Genomic DNA, 15,004 nt, shown 5'->3' with positions numbered 1-15,004 from the left:
GCTTGTTGTTGTTATATGCCATGGGGACCTTATGAACAATAGCTCTGTACCCTCTGCTATCCTGAGCTGATCTCACTGTCTCTGACACGCCTGCTCCCATTACCCCAGTTGCTGTGCCAATTAATCTCCTCCAGGGCCTTCTCCTCTTGCATTGTCTCTCTATACACCCAAGCATAATTTCCTTTTCTAAGGACTGATCCCTCCTGGCAACGTGCCCAAAGTATATCAGACAGATCTCTAAACCCTTGCCTCCAAGGAGCAACTTGGTTTTGTTTTCTCCAGGACAGACCTGTTAGTTCTTTTAATAGTCCATGCTATGTTCAAAATTTTTCTGCAGCCCAATTGAAATGTATTGGCTCTTCTTCTGTCGTCTTTAGTCATTGTCTAGTTCTCTGATGCTTAGCAAGTAATTATTAAGACTATGGCCTGAAACAGGTATGCCTTAGTCTCCAGACTGATATCGTTGTTCTTTAGTACTCTGGAGAGGTTCCTGACAGCAAATTTTTCTAATTCAATTCATCTTTTGATTTCCTGGCTGCTGGTGCCAAGAAGATTGATTGTGGACCCAAGTAAGCTGAAATTGTTAATTATTTCATCTATCATGGTGGTGCCAATTGGTCCAGTAGTGAGAATCTAAAATAATGTTATATAATAGTCAAGAATCTAGTAAATATTTCTATAGTTTTAGGGAACAACTAGGTCAATATATAGAGCACAGTTCATAAAGTTCTACATGCTACCTTAGTAAGTAGCAACTGCTGTTTTAAAAAACACAAGTATTCATATAATACACAATGATTGGTATTTCTCAGTCTAGAGCAAAGAAGAATGAAGAAAACCTAAGATTTAAGGAATAATTAAAGGACTAGTCAGTCATGTGAACTGGAATCATTACTAGCCCCAGATCAGAGCAACTAGATGGAACCGCCTACTACTTGTCACTCAGGCTAGGATTACAACAGAACATCCCTGACAGTAAGATAAAACTGAAGAACAAAATTCAGATCATCAACAGACCAAACTTAGTGATCTTTCAGAGACTGGGGGAACCTCTGAGGCTGTGGCTCTGAGATACTCTTACATTTACCTTCTACTCAATCAACAGAGTATAAAGTGAACAGTAACACTTCAAAAGATTATTCTTCACAGAACAATCAACAACATGAGCCTCCAAAGCCAATATTTGCTCCCCAACAAAGTTCAGAAAGGAAGAAAATGCAGGAAACATAAGTAAATGGACATTAAAAATCCAGGAGGAAGTGAGAAGAGTGCTAATATATTGAAGGGCTGCAACTAACCTCAAAAACAAAGCATAGATAATTAGTTGAATCCAAAATTAATGTGCTTTGTGAAATTCCACTCAAGTCATTATATTGTATTGTTGTGAGCTAGAAGTAGCCTCTTCCTCATGGTGACCCTATGAACAATGGCTCTGAATTGTTCTAGGCTAAGCCAACCTCACCATCTCAGACACGTGACCCGTTGCCATAGTCACTGTGCCAAATCATCTTATTCTACCTTTCCTGTGGTGACTCTTCATCTTCCAAGAATAATGTCCTTCTCCAAGGACTGGTCTCTCCCGACAGCATGCCCCAGGTATACTTCAGAATCTTTGCCTGCAAAAAGCAACCTGGCTTCACCCTCTCCAGGAAAACTGTATTTATTCTCTTGGCAGCCCATGAAATGTTCAATACTCTTCTCAGCACCACAACTCAAAATTGTTGATTCTTTTCCTATTATTGTTATTCATTGTACAGCTCTCAGATGCATACAATTGAGAAGATTTTGGCCTGGATCAGGTGCACCTTAGTCTGTAGACTAATATCATTGCTTTTTAAAAATTTTTATTAAACTTTATTAATTTTCATGAACATTTACAGATATTTTTTATTTCCATTCATTCATTCATTGTTGCACTATTTTCTCTACCCTCCCCCCCAGTTCATTCCTCTTTTTTTTTCCCCTTGAAAGTCTGTTTTAATTGTCCTATTGTCACAGTGTTTGTCAAAGCCAGTTCTGATTAATCTCCTTTGTCAGTCTGTCCTTTTCCATTCCCTATCACTCCTCTCTGAGAGAGACTTCACCCTGATTCATAAGGAAAAGGGGATGGCGTATTCTCTTAGCTACTTCCTGCTGAAAAGGGACGCTGTAGGTTTCAGGGTGAAGATCTTCTCTCACTATTCTAAAGGGCCCCTTTGGAAATAGGAAACATGTAGACTATTGTGGAGATTGGTGTTGGAATTTAGATGCACTGTTATCAATTGTGCTTAGCCATACATGTTCATATCCTTGAAGATGTATCATAGAACTGTTGCACCTAGAAGACACAATTTTAACTAACAAGTTAAAAGTACATGAGTCAAAAATTAAAAGCAATAATATTCCAAGTAGAGGTTCTAACAGTGGCACAAGTCAAGTTACAGAGGGAAGGTGGTTCTTAAAATAAAAGGCTTATTGACTAGCACTTTGTCTATTATAGTAAAAGGGTTAGGAACCATAAGATATAGAGGCTCAACTATGTCATTTATTGTTCTTAAGTCCTGGAGCATATTCCTTCTACCACTGGGTTGTTTTATAACTCGGAAGTCTGCATGCAAGGCAGAGGTGAAGTAAGAAACTGCTTATGAGTTTTTCTGTCAGTTCCAACAACTATGAAATAGTGAGAAGAGTTGGGACCTCAGAAGGCTTTTAGGACCAAATAGTAGGCTCTTGTGTCCAGGACAAAATGAATATCACATCATTGCTTTTTAGCACTCTGGAGAGGTCCTTGACAGGAGATTTCCCAGTGGCACTAGTCTTTTGGTTTCCTAACTGTTTAAGTTAAGGGTGTTAATTGTTGGTCTGAGAAAGATGAAATATTTTCTCCATCTATCATTATGCTGCCTATTGGCCTGGTGATGAAGAGCTTTATTTTCTTGATATTGAGATGCAATCTGTATTGCAGACTGCAGTCCTTGATCTTCTGCATCAAATGCTTCAAACCCTCCTCAGTTTCAGCAAGCAAGTTATGTCATCTGTGTTACACAGGTTGTTGATGAGTCTTTCTTCAAACATGATGTCACAAACTTCTTCATAAAATCCAGCCTCCCTAATGATCTATTAAGTATATAGATTGAAACAATATGGAGAAAGGATACATCCCTGACACACTCCTTTCTTCATTTTGAACCATGCCATATTCCTTTGCTCTGTTTGGACAACAGCTTCTTAGTCTAGGTATAAGTTTCACATGAGTACAGTAAAGTGTTCTGTGATTCCCATTCTTCTCAATGTTAGCCACATTAAAATACTCAAAAGAAAGAATAGAAGAAGTAGTGGATTCCTGCAAGAGCCAGGCTGTTTATAGCCAAATAGGTAGAGTGTCTCAAGCAACAATAAAACTCCCTATAAATAGGTAGAGAAATGCAGGACATATGGAAAGGTCACAGAAGTATGGAACTCAAACAAATATTAACTCAAGACTATCCTGTCAATTCCAACTCATAACATTCTTCCACTGAGTTTCTGAGGCTATAAATATTAATGGAAGGAGAATGATCATCCTCCTTCCATAAAGCAATTAGTGAAACTCTGCTGCCCAGATGCACATGGCCTGTGCCTACAGAGATCCCTCTAGAAGCAAAGTTTGGAATAGTACCTAACTATGGGGGGAAAGCCGTGCGCAGTGTGCATTTCATTTTGGGACAAGTGCCATTAGCTACTTTTGAGTTGGTTCCTGGTTCATGGTGATCCAGTCTCACTAGCTGCATAAATAGTCTGTGCAGTGTAGTTTTAGAAAAATATCCAGGGTTTTAACTGGCTGATTGTCATTAAATTGCCTGGCTTTTCCTCCCAGTGCATCTCAATCTGGAAGCTCCCCTGAAACTTTTTTAGCATCGTAACAATACACAGTCTTCCACTGGCAGATGAATGGTTGTTGTGCGTGAGGTTCATGACCAGAAATAAAAGCCTGTTGTCCTACATTAAAGGTGAGAATCCTACAGTGAATCACTTTTATCCTCTTGCTGTTGCATACCATAGAGTCAGAACTGATTCACAGCTGACCCTCCCACAGATTTTCAGAGACAGTTAATCTCATGGGAGGAGATTGCCCATCCTGCTCCTTCAGAGTAACTGTTGGTCTCGGACCACACACCTTTGGGAGAAGTTACTGGTCACAGTCACTCTAGAAATTTGACCTTTGTGTGTGTTACATAAAAATTAATATGGTAAGGATTTTATCCTTTTTTCTGTAATGCATGCAGGACTTTCTCTTTCTCTGATTATATGCACATCTAAAATTTATCAACAACCTGCATTTTGCAGATGGAACACCATTGCTTGCTGAAAGTGAGGAGAATATGAAATTCTTGCTGCACAAGACCAAGGATCACAAGTCTTCAGTATGCATTATATTTTAATATAAAAAAAATCAAAGGTCTTTACCACAGGATCAATGGTCAACATTATGATAGATGGAGAAAGGATTAAAACTGTCAATTATTTCATCTTCCTTGGATAAACTATCAACACTTTGGTAACAGCAGTAAAGAAATCAGGAGACATATTGCATTGGGCAAGTTTGCTGTCAGAGACCTCTCAAAAATGCTCAAGAGCAATTATGTCAGTGTAAAGACAAAGGTGTGCCTGATTCAGACTATGGTCTTCTCAATTACCTGCTGTGCTTCAGCCAACTGGATAATGAATAAGGATAACAGAATAAGATTTCATGCCTTTGAGTTGTGGGGCTGGAGAAAAGTACTGAATATTTCATGGACTGCTAAAAGAACAGTTATGTCTTGGAAAAAGGGAAGCCAGAGTGCCCTTTGGAGGCAAAGATGGTAAACTTCATCTTTCATACTTTGGACATGTACTCAGGCAAGGCTATTCCTTTGAAAGGGACATTATGTTTGGGAAAAATGGAGGGTCAGTGAAGGGAAGGAAGACTCCCAGTAGAGGGATTGACACCATGACTTCAGCATTGGGATCAAATGTGTAAGAGATAATGAGAATGGCAGGTTAGGGCAGGGTTCAGGTTAGCTGTTCATAGGGTCACCATGAGCCATTCCGAACTTGACAGCACCTAACAACAACATCCAAACATACACAAATATAGATACTAAACTCAATCATTGAATAGTCTACAACTCATAAACTGACCTTCTAGTGGATTTCCAGAGGCTCTAAATTGAATGGGAAAAGACTGCTTGTCTTTCTCCAGAAAACACCTACCAAATTCAAGTGCTTAGCTTCGGGTTGGCACAATACCTTATCCACTAGGCCACCAAAGTGTGTATGTGTGTGTGTCAACATATTATGTATGTTTTTTCCTCTCCACTTACAGCTGGACACAATCAGGGTCCCAAGTAAGACATCAAGATAATTGACAGACTACTGAAAACAAAGTGGTTGTTGTTATGTGCCATCGAGTCACCTTTGACTCATAGCAATCCTATGTAAGACAGCTCTGAAACCTGCCCTGTCCTGAGCCAGTCTCACTGACTTCAACATACCTACCTCCATTGCCCTAGTTACTATATCAATATATCTCATCAAGGTCATCTTCTCCTGTGCATCCCTGCATCCATCCAAGCATGATGTCCTTCTCCAAGGACTGTTCCTACCTGGCCATGTGCCCAAAGTATGTGAAATGGAGTTTCAAAATCCTAGCCTCCAAGGAGAAACTTGGTTTTACCCTCTCCAAGATAGATCTATTTGTTTTCTTGGTGGTCCATAATATGTTCAAAACTCTTCTCCAGCACCACAACTAAAAGTCATCAATATTTCTTCTGTCATCCTTAATTACTGTTCAGCTCTCTGAAGCATAGAAAGTAATTATAACAAGTGATGCTGATGTGTCATATGCGATAATGTTTACTCATGGTGGACCGTGTCTGGTGGCTGCTGTGAAGCTGAACACAGTGACACTGATGTGTCAAATGCGATAATGGTTACCCATTACCATGAACAGTGTTTGGTGGAGCTCCCCGATTAAAACAAGCTTGGGAGCAAGAGTGGCATCTACTTATGTAAATAGCTTGTCTCCAGAAATCCTATGAACCTGGAGAAAGGATGAAAGTCATGCAAGTGTTAAGGGTTTTCATTCCTAGGATTCCTAGGAGTCATCTATGATTTGAAGGCACTTTACAACAACAACATAGCCTAAATTAGGTGCACCTTAGTCTCTAGACTGACACTGTTGCTTCTCAGCACTCTGGAGAGTTTCCTGACAGCAGATGCGCCCAGTGCAATTCATCTTTTGATTTCCTGACTGCCAAGAGTGTTAATTTCCTGGTGCCAAGAGTGTTAATTCTGGGGCCAAGCAAGCCATAATTGTTAACCTCAATCTCTTCTCCATTCGTCTTGGTGCTACCAATTGTCCCAGTGGTGAGAATCTTTGTCTTCTTGATGTTGAGCTTCAACAAGGTAGAGGAAACAAGGCATTGATAATAAAAAATTAAATGAATAAGACACACTAAGCGTACTCTTGTGGCCTAGAGGTAAGGAGTTGCACTGGAAACCTAAAGTTACTTGTAAGGCTTGAATACATCAGCTGCTCCATGGGAGAACACTTGGCAATCTCCTCATGTTTGATTAACTGCCTCTAAAAACCCACTGGAGGGTCAGGTATGGGTTGGTTCTAACTCAACGGTACACAACAAGACAAACCACGTTTTCTAAGTAGAGGCTGGTAGGGTGGGCATAGAGGCATATTTCTTTTGTTAAATGACAAGTGAAGCAAGAAAAATATGAACATTTCAGGGAGAAAATACTTTGTATAAAATGCAAAGAGGCAGACAGAGCACAAAGTGCTAAAATATAAACTTGGGAATGATTATATATCCAAGTGGTATGATTTAGGAATGATGAGAATTATCCACTTCCTAAACAACATGCCTCTGGAAACTCTATGAACTTTGAGAAATGATAGTTATAGAAAGGCTCCAGGTCTTTTGTTCATAGGGTCACTCATAGTTGTGCTTGACTCAGTGGCAATAAACAACAACAACAACATTATGAACTTACTCAGATGAAAGATTGGAGCCAAATTTTAGAAGGCTTTAGAAGTCAAGGTAAGCTTAACTATTTATAGGCAATAGGGGGCCATTGAATTTTCTTGGGCATGGTGATCATTTAAGGAAATCAATCTGTCAGGAAACACAGGGGGGGGGGGAAATCAGCATGCAAATAGCAAAGAAGATCCAATTGAACTATTATAGTATTAGTGTAGAGTGATCAAGCTAGTCCAAAATCTTGGTGGTTGATATGATTATAAGGGAATTTAACTAAGAGATAGTGAGGTTAGTATGTAATGCATACAGACTGCTGAGTGGGAAAAAAATTGAAGAAAAATAAAAATTATGGATATCTTTATATGTAACAAAAAAATGCCTCTTCTTAACATGTGTTTAGAACACTTAGCACTAAAATGATTCAGAAATAATAACATTAGGAGTGGGATAACTATTCACATGATATCATTATATCAGGATTGTCACCTACAGGTTAAAGGGTAGAGAGGAGATATTAGTGGAATAGAACCATCTGAAATCAGCCTTGCTTCCTGGAGCTTCATTTCACTAATCCTGGATATTTAGAATCCTACTGAGTACATAAGAAATAAAAGTCATAGTCATTCAGTTAGAGTCAAATCATAGCTGAGTCTCCAGGAGGATTTCAGTGGCTGTAAATAGCATGGAAGGAGACTGCCCTCATTTCTCCCATGGAGCCACTGGTAGATTCACATTACCAGAGAGATGCCAACTTCCTACAGGTTACACCGCTAGAGCTCATAGACATAAGAGAGGATGCCCAAACTCCAGGAAAAGTACCTTGAGAAACAAGAATTATTTGCATACACATTGTTTCTGCTCTTTGAGAATGAGAAAAGTAAGGTCTATTGTTTGTAACTACTCATTTATCTCTATCTATAAGGCTAACTTCTTAAAACAGTAACAAAAGAATGTGAAATTGTGCAAAGAGAGAATGTCTTATCTTTTCAAGTTGAGTCCACATTATATTTTTTGTTCTTGTTGAGACTTTGAGGTCTCTTAGATGAGAGAGTGCAACTATTACCTTGATTTCCAGTTAGAGAAACTTGCCTTTGTCTTGCCACAGAACAGATCAACTATAAACTCAGGGTTGGTAAACATACCATGAACCACCAACATACATACCTAGATATGTTGTTGTTGTTGCTTAATGCCGTCAAGTCGTAGACGACTCATAGCGACCCTATGAACGAACAGCCTGAGCACTGTTCATACATAGAGTTTCCGGAGGCAAGCCATTTCGGAAGTGGATGCTGCTCCTGCTTCCAGGCTTGATTTAGTCGGGAAGCTCCAGCCAACACTATCCACCATGGGTGCCCATTACTACGATTGGCACATCACTGTCACAGGCTTCAGCATCACAGCAACCATGAGTTACCTCTGTACAGTAATGCACAGACCAGTGCTATACCACCTAGAACAATGTTTCACAGGAAGACAATCTAGGCCGCCTCCTGGTTCAAACCCTAGGCCCAGGCTGGCTAGCCTCACTCCAGGGACAGAGCAAACCTGCACGTCAAACACATTCCCGGAAAAGCAGTCGGCTCCAAAAGCCTGCCACAATTCCTAGATATAGATAAGAAAATCAAACACTGAATAGGATGCTATTCATAAACAGACCATCTAGTGGGTTTTTAGAGGCTTTAAATTGTGTGAAAAGAGATTGCTCATCTTTCTCCAAAGGAACAACTGTTAGATTCAAGTGTGTGTCTTTGGATAGACACACCACCTTACCCAGTAGGCCACTGGGGGGGGACATATTATGTATGTTTTTTCCTCTCTGCTTACAGCTGGGCATAATCAAGTTACCAAGTAAGACATCATTGGGTTGTACAATATGATGGGTGGGAGGGTGAGGGAAATTGAAAGAATTTATTCTTGAATCCATTGAAACAACATATTTGACTTTTGTAAATAAACTAGTAGAATTTTTTTTAAAAAGATAATACATAGATATAGATGGTAAAATCAATCATTGACTAGGACCCAACTCATAAACTGACCTTCTAGTGGGTTTTCAGACTCACCTGATCCCATATTAAGTCAAGTAACCTTGATAACTTCAGAATGTTTAATTAAAAATGTTCTGAAATATATAGTAAAGTGGACTGGGTGGGGAATGTATAACAACGAAAGAATTTTTTTTTTCTTTTCAAAGAGAAAAGTGAACTGGGGGAGGGGTGGACAGGGAGGAAAATGTGCAACAATGGAGGAATGGAAATGCAGATTCTCTATAATCATTCGTTAAAATCTCAATTAAAAATATTCTGAAATAAATTGAAGTAAAAATCCAAGCAGTCAAATAATCCAGAAGATTTTTAAGTGGTTCTTTGCTGTGTGCCTCAAGTTATATAATAAGGGACCAGTCTTCAACTTGTTCTCTATCACCTGGAGCAGAGTACTTGCAGACTCACTATCAAAATAAGTAGCTGCCTTTGGAAGACTAAAAGGGAAGGCATAGGTTATACAAATGACATTAAACTCAGACTCAAAATTCATTGTCATTAAGCCAGAACTGACTCACGGCTGACCCTCCAGTGAGTTTTTCCAGTCTGTAAATTCCACATAATGAGATTACTTATCTTTATCCAAGCAAAGTTGGTGCTTGATTTAAAATGGCTGAAAGACACAGCATTTTGGGTTAACAGCTAAACTCCATTTGTACTACATTACCAGATCTCCATAAAATACATAGCTGTTGTTTTTGTTAGGTCTCATCCAGTCATAGCAATCTTATGAACAACAGATTTGACCCTTGTCTTATCCTGTGTCATCCTCATAATCTCCGACAAACTCCATAGTGATACAAGGTTTCACTGCTAAGCCAAAGGCACACAGTTCAAATCTATCTAAGTTCAAATCTACACACAGTTCAAATCTACTCTAAGATAGAAAAATGGGCAATCACTTTCCTTGAGGATTACAGACACTGAAAACTCACTGGAGGGTCAGCTATGAGTTGGTTTTGACTGAATGGCAATGAGTATAAAAGGCATTGTTGTTGTTCTTAGGTTTTGTTGAGTCTAGTATGGCTCATAGGAACTCAATGAACTACAAATGTGAACCTTATGTTATCCTATACCATTCTCACGATCTCTGATACACTCAAGTGCATTGCTTCAGGCCCTGTGTCAATTCTTCTGGTGTCTCAAGTTCTTAGAGGCTAATATTTCTGTTTGAGCTTTGTTGGTCTAGTGAGTAAGGACTGCCAACTCAAAGGTAGTTCAAACCCACAAGATGTTCCTTGGAAGAAAGATAGGCAGTTTTCTTTCATGATTTAAAACCTGCTGGGGAGTCAGCTATGAGTAAATTCTGACTTGATGGCACATAATAACAATGTTCTATATAGACTACTTGTTGTTGTGTTCTGTGAAGTACAAACTGACCCATAGTTGACCTTCCAGTAGGCTTTCAGAGGCAGTTAATTACATGGGAGGAGATTGGTCATCCTTCTTCCACAGGAGCACCTGGTAGAACTATGTGCCTTCAGGACTGAAGTACAGATTCTTGGCACTAGGCCATGAGAGCTGCCAATAAAGACTATTTACTGATAGTCAAATTTCACTAAGTTCATACCTTATATTAGTTGGGCTATTCCAACTAACGACTACATTTTTCCAATTTTTAGGAGGAGTTGTTGTTGTTATGTGCTGTCCAGTCATCTGAGACTCATAGTGATCCTATGTACAACAGCCCTAAACCCTGCATTATCCTGTGCCAATCTCAATGTCTCCGACACACCTATCTCCATTACCCCAGTCACTGAATCAATCCACCTCATAGAGGGTCTTCCTTCCTGTGCTGTCCCTCCATCCTCCCAAGCATGATATCCCTTTCCAAGGACTGGTCCCTTCCTGCAACATGTCCAAAGTATGTCAGACAGAGCTTCATAACCTTTGCTTCCAAGGAGCAGCCTGGTTTAGTCCTCTCCAGGTTGAACCTTTCATTTTCTTGGTGCTCCATGGTTTACTCGATACTCTACTCCAACATCACAGCTCAAAGACATCAATTCTCCTTGTAACCTCCTTAGTCATTGTCCAGCTTTCTGACGCACAGCAAGTGATTGCAAAGACCATGGCCTGTATCAGCACACCTTAGTCTCCAGAGTGACATCTTTGCTTTTCAGTACTTTGGAATGTCTTTAACTGCAGACTTTCCCATCACAATTCATCATTTAATTTCCTGGCTGCTGATGCCAAGAGTGCTGATTGTGGAGTCAAGCAAACTAAAGCTGTTAACAATCTCAATTTCTTCACCATCTATAATGATGCTGCCAATTTGCCCAGTGGTGAGAATCTTCATTTTCTTGATATTGCACCTCAATCCCTGTTGAAGGCTTGAGTCTTTGACCTTCTGAGCAAGCACTTCAGGTCCTCCTCAGTTTCAGCAAGCAGGGTTGTGTTATCTGAATAACACAGATTGCTGATCAATCTTCCTCCAATCCTGATGCCACATTTCTCCTCATAGAGCCCAGCCTCCTGGATAATCTGTTCTGCATATACATTGAAAAGGTGTGGAGATAGGACACATCACTGGCATACACCCTTCCAAGTTTTGAACCATGCAGTGTTTCTTTGCTCTGTTCTGATTACTGCCTCCTGGTCCAAATATAGGTTTCACATTAACATGATCAAGTGTTCTGGGATCCCCATTCTTCTCAGAGTCAGCCAGTTTATTGTGATCCACACAGCCAAACACCTTTGCTTAGTTAATGAAACCCAGATATTCCCTGCTTTCAGCCAACATCCATCTAATATTAACTACAATATCCCTAGTGCCATGACCACGCCTAAACACAAACTACACTTCTGGAAGTTCTCTGTTGATGCACTGTTTAAGTTGTTTTTGGATAATCTTAATGATATAGTTTGATAATTTCCACCCTCTGTTGGAGCTCCTTTCTTTGTAATGGGAACAAATATAGATATATTCCAGTCAGTTTGCCAAATGGTTGTCCTCCAGATTTCTTGGCACAACTTGATGAGCACATCTAGAACAGCATCTGTAAGTTGAAATATGTCAATTGGTATACCATCAATTCCTGGGGCCTTATTTTTTGCCAATTCTTCCAAAGCAGCTTGAACTTCATCACCAAAGGCTTTTGCTCATATTTTGTTTCATGAAATTCTTCCGTGTCTGCCAATTCCTTTCTGTATAATGACTTTGTATACTTTTCCCATATTCTTTTAATACTTCCTGGATCATTTAATATCTGCCCCAAACATCCTTAAGTATTGCAACTTGAGAATTGAATTTGTTCTTTAGTTCTTTGAGGAGTGAATCTTAGAATTAAGACAGAGTCAATCATTCCAAGATGCACCATGGAAAAATCAATGAGATCCTGTGGTTTATATAAACAAGCAGGTCAGTGACAAAGAAAGAAATGTCAAATTCTTAGGGCTGGTTTTATAACATTTGCTATCCTCAACTCATTAATTGCTTTACTATTAAAATGAATGTTCTCAGTCTTCAGATTAGTGCCAGGTAATTAAAAGAATACACATAGCCTACTGTTACTTTCAAGATAAGTGTAATTCATTAAAAAATCATACAAGGAATGTAGAACTGTTTGATACAATAGCAGTGGGAGAGGAAAATTCAATGTGTTGAAGGCACAGTGATTAAGCACTCAGCTACTAACAACACAAAAGTGTTTCTACCATTCACATCCCAGAGAGAAAATGTGGTACTCCGTTGTAAGAATTCACATACTTGGGCACCCATGGGCAGTTCTATCATATCCTGTTGGGTCACAAGGAGTTAGAGCCAACTTGATGGCAACACACAAGAATGCACACAGAGTAATACACACATAGAGTTAATGTTAAGTGTTATAAAGATATTTCAGATTCATAACAACTTCCTGTACAACAGAAAAACACACAAAAAACAAACAGCATTGGGTTCTGATATAGTCCCAAAATGTTTGCTACACATGTTGTTTGTTAGAGGTTCCTAGTTACAGCCACTGCATCAATATGTCTTGTCGAGCGCCTTCCTGATTACATGTCCAAAACCCATAACACAAAGTCTCATCATCTTTATTTCTAAGTATGCTAGTTGTTCTTTTAAGACAGATTTGTTCATTCTTCTAGAAGGTAATGGTAAATGTAAGTCTTCACCAATACTACAATTGAAAGGCAGTAATTCTTCTTTGGTATTCTTTATCCATTAAATTGTCCATATTTTACATTTATATGAGGTGATTGAAAATACAATAGCTTGGGGCAAGTGACAATATTACTTTTTAACATTTTAAAGAGATTTTTTTTGTATTAGATTTTCCCCTATGTCACAAGTCATTGATCGTTTTACTGCTGCTTCCCTGAGTAAGATATATAAGAAGTATATGTATGTGTGTTATCTACATACATATAAGTGTGTGAGTACATACACACATATATGTGTAGATATATAGATATATGCACATACACGCATACTCATGGGGGATGATAGTGGAAGGATGAAAAATCTTCTGTGTGATTTACAGCCTGGGAAAACATTCTGGAAGGTCAGCTATGAGACAGTTCAGACTTGATGGCTTGTAATAATCACCAGAACATATCTATATATCTGTATCTCAGAAGAAAGAATAAATCTTTTTTAAATAAGCACAGATAGAATGCTCCTTAAAAGCTAGAAGGTGAGACTTGGTATTACTTATATTGGTCATATTATCAAGAGCTGTTAGTCACCAGAGAAGGACATCATGCACAGGAAAGTAGAGGGTTAGCAAAGAGGAAGATTTTAATAAGATGGATTGGCACAGTGACTGAAACAGTGAACTCAAACACAGTAACAATTATGAAGATGGCACAAAAATAGTGTTTTGTTCTTTTGGACATAGAGTCACTATGAGTCAACCAACTTATACTGATAATTCATACCCACCGTTCAGTGGATTTTCAGAACTTTTAGAGACAATGAATCACAAAGGACATAGATTTCATCCATATGTCTTTAGGTTGGTAGTGGTTGTTAGGCACCATCAAGTTGAATATGACCTTATGAACAGATCTGAAATCTGTCCTTTCCTGTACCATCCTTACCACCTCTAATATCCTCAAGACAATTGGTGTAATCAATTTTCCAATCCCTCTGGTTGAGAGTTTTCTTCTTTTTTTGTCATTCTTCTACCTTCTCAAGCATGACGTCACTCTCCAAGAAATAATCTCTAATAGCAACATGACCAAAGTATGTGAGACAAAGCTTCATCTTTACTTCCAAGGAGCACCCTGGCGGCACCTTTTTCAGGATATAGCTGTTTGTTGAATTTGAAGTCCATTGGATTTTCAGCACTCGTATATTCTTATGTGCCACTGAGTCTGAATGTACACATAACTGACTCTCTGCATATATTCAGCTGAATTTGAGTCTCCTGACTTTGGATTGGTGGTATAATTACATATATAATATTTATATATACTTCAAGTATATGAATATGCTTAAAGTATATATAAGTGTAACTTAGCACTAAGCCATAAAGAGCTCCATATAGATAAATATGAATATGAATAGACAGAGAACTAGATTTAGAAAGATATGCATATTGTCGTTAGGTACCATGAGTCAAGTACAACTCCTAGCAACCCTATGAACAACAGATCTGAACCTTGTTCTTTCCTGCGCCATCCTCATCTTCTCTTAATCTCTGACATACTTGAACATATTGCTACAGTCACTGAGTTAAACTATCTCATTGAGATTCCTCCTCTCTCACGAACTCTTCACCACTCCAAGCATGATGTCCCTTTCCAAGTGATAGCCCCATCTAACCACATGCCCAAGGGAGCTTTCCTGGCTTAGAGCTGTGGAATCACACTGCCAAAACACAGATACAAAGTTCAAATTCACAAGCTACTCCATAATGGAAAGATGGACAATCTCCACCTATGCTATGTACTACCTCTGAAAACCCACTGGAGGATCAGTTATGCGTTGATTCTCACTCGACAGTTGTTGTTGTTGTTGTT

Source organism: Elephantulus edwardii, unplaced genomic scaffold (assembly GCF_000299155.1).
Source record: "Elephantulus edwardii isolate Elephantulus edwardi_28Jun2011 unplaced genomic scaffold, EleEdw1.0 scaffold00009, whole genome shotgun sequence".
NCBI classification, from domain to species: Eukaryota; Metazoa; Chordata; class Mammalia; order Macroscelidea; family Macroscelididae; genus Elephantulus; species Elephantulus edwardii.
Note: the sequence above shows the minus strand (reverse complement) of the source record.